The sequence below is a fragment of the Triticum urartu genome, chromosome 6A (genome assembly GCF_056163025.1).
Source record: "Triticum urartu cultivar PI428250 chromosome 6A, HENAU_Tu73, whole genome shotgun sequence".
Taxonomy (NCBI): Eukaryota; Viridiplantae; Streptophyta; class Magnoliopsida; order Poales; family Poaceae; genus Triticum; species Triticum urartu.
The window spans coordinates 437,178,148-437,184,040 of record NC_141878.1 but is presented as its reverse complement, the minus strand read 5'-3'; the positions used below and the strand labels follow the sequence as shown (position 1 = coordinate 437,184,040).

General features: G+C 46.6%; 1 pseudogene; it reads right to left on the bottom strand.

Annotated features, from left to right (window-relative positions):
• Positions 1-2,078: 2,078 nt before the first annotated feature.
• LOC147965582 (uncharacterized) lies at positions 2,079-4,882 on the bottom strand (annotated as a pseudogene).
• Between the last annotated feature and the right edge of the window lie 1,011 nt (positions 4,883-5,893).

Below are 5,893 nucleotides of genomic sequence, written 5' to 3'. Positions count from 1 at the left end.
CCGCCTGGTTGCCGCGCACCACCTTCGGCTTGACATTGAAAGTCTTGAGCCATAGGCCGAAATGGGGGCGGATGCGGAGGAAAGCCTCGCACACGACGATAAACGCCGAGATGTTGAGGATGAAGTTCGGGGCTAGATCATGGAAATCCAGGCCGTAGTAGAACATGAGTCCCCGGACGAATGGGTGGATAGGAAAGCCCAGTCCGCGGAGGAAGTGGGGAAGGAACACTACCCTCTCATGGGGCCTTGGGGTGGGGAGGAGCTACCCCTCTTCGGGAAGCCGGTAGGCGATGTCGTTAGACAAGTGTCCGGCCTTCCTCAGTTTTTTGATGTGTCCCTCCATGATGGAGGAGACCATCCACTTGCCTCCCGCTCCGGACATGGCTGGAGAAGGTTGAGGTGGGGAGTGCGGACTTGGGCGCTGGAGCTCGAGTGCGCGAAAATGGATAGGCAAAGGAGGAAGAAGGCGTAGGTGAAAAGGTGGATCCTTATCCCCTTATATGGGTGGATGCAACTACGTGTCCCCATCAGCCTGGTAAAACTCGCTTATCTCCAAGCGCCGTAATCAATGGCGCAGTTGGGTTACCCACGCCTGTATTGATGAGAATCCCGGAATAAGGGGACACAATCTCTGCTTCGACGAGACGTGCCAATGAAACCGCCTCACATGACACACTAAGGTGGGACAATAAAACGATTCGAATAAAGGCTTGGCCGTGGTGCGATGTCACACTACGGAATACGTCAGCAGATTAGATTTGTGTAAATATTATTCTCTCTATGGCAATATGCGGCAACTTATTTTGCAGAGCCGGACACTATCTTTGTGTTCAAAATCTTCTATGAAGTACTTGGAGGAGGAACCCGCCTTGCAATGCCGAAGACAATCTGCGCGCCGGACTCGTCGTCATTGAAGCCTGGTTCAGGGGCTACTGAGGGAGTCCTGGATTAGGGGGTGTCCGGATGGCCGGACTATACCTTCAACCGGACTCCTGGACTATGAAGATACAAGATTGAAGACTTCGTCCCGTGTCCGAAAGGGACTTTCCTTGGCGTGGAAGGCAAGCTTGGCGATACGGATATGTGGATCTCCTACCATTGTAACCGACTTTGTGTAACCCTAACCCTCTCCGGTGTCTATATAAATCGGAGGGTTTTAGTCCGTAGGACAACATATAAAACAACAATCATACCATAGGCTAGCTTCTAGGGTTTAGCCTCTCCGATCTCGTGGTAGATCTACTCTTGTACTACCCATATCATCGATATTAATCAAGCAGGACGTAGGGTTTTACCTACATCAAGAGGGCCCGAACCTAGGTAAAACTTCTTGTCCCTTGCCTCCTGTTACCATCCGGCCTAGACGCACAGTTCGGGACCCCCTACCCGAGATCCGCCGGTTTTGACACCGACAGAGCCCCTTCACACACATACAAGTGTTGTAGACCGTTTGTGATTTGTTGGGTATAACCGACAGTTGCCGCAAGAGTGACATGTGCTTTTCGTTTGGGATCCCACACGTTTCCTGAAAAAATCACGACTGAGATTGTATTTTGCATCGGACACGATTTACTCCCAGTTCTCGTGTCCGATAACGCGATATCACAAATGGTTCCGGAGACCCTACACACACATAGTAGCGCTGCAAATCATTTGCGATCTGCTGTGTATCACCGACGGTGCCGCTACGATTGACTTATGATTTCCGATGTGGATCACACATACTCATTTAGTTGAATCGTGTGCGGAGCAATTGCCAGGTTAAAACAAAAATATCTCATTTTGAATCGGCACGCAAAAAGCAAATTCGCCACAATATTCAATTGAACAAATAAACAAAAATATCCCATTTTGAATCGGCACGCAAAAAGCAAATTGGCCACAATATTCAATTGAACAAATAGTGTCCATAGGAAGAACATTCATCAGATTCCGCAACAGTTGCAATTGAACCTATGGTAGCTAAATTCCAATGATTTGTCCACACATATATGCATTACATAATTAATCATAGTGTACGAAATATGAAGACCTCATCAGATGGAAAACAATGGATCCATGCGTTATATGTTTAGCGGCTAACTCTTACTCAATGTTTCAGGAGAACGCATGCTGAAATCTTCATTATCACCAGTGAGATTGATGTAGTGATCCAGGAAGAAGTCGCTGATAAATTTCCGAACCATTAGCAATTCACCAGCCGGGAGCGGTTCAGGGGTCCTCGGTTCTAAGATGAGCTACAGTATTTTTAAGATCAGAATGTGCCATATGAGTGGAGTAGAAGATATTAATTAAGATAGACTTATTGGTACTAATTCGCGAGGATCGTCACAACTATCAGCAGATTTGCAGATGAAGATCATGTGTCTACAAACATAGTATCCACAAAGGTTGGTCCCTACTTCTTGCTGAGGACACTGAAATTTTTTGTACAAAATTAGTCATGTATTTGTCCTGTTAGGAACAACCTAACCGGTGTTAGATGTATTATTTTTTCTTTGGACAAAATAGAAAGAGGTTTATTTAGAAGCTTGAACATTTGACTAGCGTAAGGAAATGTATTTGCAGACTGTTGGATAAATTTTCTGAAAATAACGAATTTCGGTGTGTTACTGGAGAAATGATCTCGTGCTGCAAAGGTTGTTCCGTCTTGAACAGGTTCCCTGGTTTAGTTTTCCACAATGCGAGCACACTGCAAATAATGATGAACTTTGACAACATCAATTATTGAACCAGACATGAATGCAAATTAATTTCAACACCATAGAATTCAATACCTATCCAAGAATTGCTGAACATGCGTCAGATCTTGAGCGTTTGTTGACTCTGTGAGAGAATCGATGTAGTAAACTGTGTTCTTGTTTGGAACAATGGATACCAATATCCAGTGATTGCTACATATTAAGAAAGCCATGAACTTACGAATGATGTTGAAGTCTGAAAGACAATCAGTGTATGCGTGGTCGTTTACTTGACTTACCATTCATGATATGGCCAGAGAAATGATTGTGCATGGGACGTGTTTTCGAAGATACGGACGACCGTGTTAACGGCCCAGTCCCGTCGGTCCTTACCATCTAATGCTGTGCCATTCGCTAATGCATGATCTATGAAATACACTCTCCCTTTTTCTTCTCTACACGTTCAATCCCCTGAGAGGAATAAAATGTAGTTAATTGTTTATCATTTATAGCCTTGTATGGAGAAGTTGATCAGAGTTTGTTAAGTACTTACAAAATCAGGCATCTAACAAGAGTGGCATCGAGCACATTGAAGTTGAAGAAGAGATGTAAGTCCTCGAAACTCACATTGATGGAACCAGCATCGTGTCGGAAATGATCTCTGTTGTAGTGGACTAGCAAACCATGATGACCTTCTGACATTTTGATCCATGCAATATTCATGTAACTCGCAGCAACTGGAGCTGCACTCATCAAAGTATTCACCAACAAGAAATGGCTAGCCATGGACATACTTGCGTGCTTGAAGTACAGCTGCTTTACTTTTAGCAAGCAACAATTCTACTTCTTCATCATCCATGGCGTCAGAAATAATTACTCCCCGATTCGAACAAACTGCTGTTAATTTGGTTCTGGGCGATGAGTGCTTTAAGTAAGAGGCAATCATTCTCTTTCCTATTCACTCTCCCGCCACGCTTCCTCGTGGGTGTAGTCTTTTTGGCCACTTCCTTCTTGGTACTTGAAGCATTTCTGGCAGAATGTCTGGTTGGCTGCAAGGTAGACTGACAAGCAGACAATGAAGGTTGGACGGACTGCTTAGCAGATGGTTTATCTATGCCAGACCACTGAGCTGGGGGTGCTGCTGTGACAGACTACTTGGCTGTAGGAGCAGAGGCATTGGACTGCTGACCATGCGTTGAAGCTATGTCGGGTTTCTGCGCAGGTGGTGCCAACTTGTCGGTGTGTTGAGGAGGCTGTGCCAACGCGTTGGTTTGCTGAGCAGGAAGTGCTGACGCATTGGTATGTTGATCACGTACCTGCGGACCGACGGATTGATGAGCAGTCGGTTCTGGACCTATAGACTGCTTAGCAGGCGGTTCTGAAGCATCAGACTACTTAGTAGTCTGTTCCACCAGGTTGGTCTACTAAGCATGTGCTGCAGCTGGGTCTCCCCCCACTGCTTCAATGGCCGACATATGAACCGGTGGTGCGTCATCAGCAGTTGTAGGCCTTGCCACTGGCTGCTTTGGGGTGGAGGATGACATTGCCTGTACGCCACAAAGTCAGGCCGGCTGATCACAGGTTGATGCATCAGCCCGCGAGAGCTGCTGTGGCAAGGAGAGCATCACCGGTTGAGGGGCGACAGTGGTTACTCTTGGCGAGGCTTCAGGAATCTCATCGATGAACTCTATTTCCTTTCATGGGCACTAGATGTGATGTAACAATGTTTCTCCCAAGGTCCTTTGCTCATTGAAGTCTCCTAGGACATTCTTCAGGGCAAATTCATTGAATCCAGACTTTACTTCAGTCACGTAGCACTTCACACAGCCTGGCTTCAATGGCACATTGTCCAAGAAGATGCCATCTTCCAAGAAGGGTGGGCAAACCTAGGCTGTTGCACATTTTAATGTACCTTCATAATGTGTAAGCACACCCTTCAGTCTGTCTTTCATTCCAGATAGATCAGATATAGCATCATCACGAGCAGCCGCAGTCTCAGTGTCGCTGGGGTCAGCTGATGCACAACTACTCTTGTGCAGTGTTGTCGTGCAATAAGCAGCATCCTCCATTCCCGCCCCTCCCATCTTCTGGCTATCTATCAGTATTAGAGTCTTCTGCATCATCATTGACTCCTCAACATCCTTTCGAACAGCCGGATAAATCTCCTTCTTCAACCTTTCATACAATGCATTCTGCTTCATTTTACTCCTCGTTTTTTTTCATGCCGAGCCTCTCTTCTTTGCTGAGTGTGAAAGCCCTCTTGTGCGGGACATTAACACCTATACCCCTTGCACGGACAGGGGGCTCTTTTGTGTCTAGAGCAATGGACAGAATGTCACATGGCCCTGAGTTCCTGTAGAACCTTCCAGGGATCTTGGAAGCCTCTAACATCAGTTCATACAGTTTGGCGTTACGTGCATTTTCAAAGTAATAAGTTCCGTCATCACGCCTCTTTGCACGTGCCCGCAAGTAGTCCCTAGCGTGTTCGCCCCTGATTCCACTAAAGGCCGGATTCCCACCCGCCGCTACTGCTTCTTTGTCCTCTTGTTCCCATATCAGTTTCATGCCGTAGTATCCCGCCATACCCATACGGTGGGGGTGTATGTCCTTCTTCTAAAGTTCCGATTGCTTGAAACTCTTCTCAGCAAACTCTTTAGTTTCCCTGGCCCTTTTGAATTCTGCCCAGTCAGCCTTTGTAATTTGGGGGTATGCGGGGATTGGGTCCTTACCTTCACTCAAGCACTTCTTGTACAACACGTGCTTCCAGTTTCTCCAAGCATCCCTAGCCTTCTTTAGTGCAGCGTGTTCCACCCGCATTCTCCACTGCTCTGGAACGTTGAAGTGATCCATGATCTCTCGGACTATCCTTCGCCATGTTTCTGTGTCAGCCTTCCGAAACCCTGGCAGATTAATGTTGAGCCTTACCCTGCCAACAAATTCACACACACTCCTGAACCTCGTGCATGCTTTATCTGGTTTAGTTGGAGCCCAGGACTTTAAATCAATCTCGGTTACTTCATATACACCTTTAGGCTGGTGTGTGGGCTTCCTTGGAGCATTCCTCCGTGTCCTGACCGGAAGGGTAATTGCTACAACTCTATCCCGTTCAAGACTACTTGATCCCTCACAATCTGCTGAAGACCTAGGGTTGTCTGAATCAGATGAAGATACATGGCCTGAATGAGTGATGTCGCTGCTACTCGGCATCTACA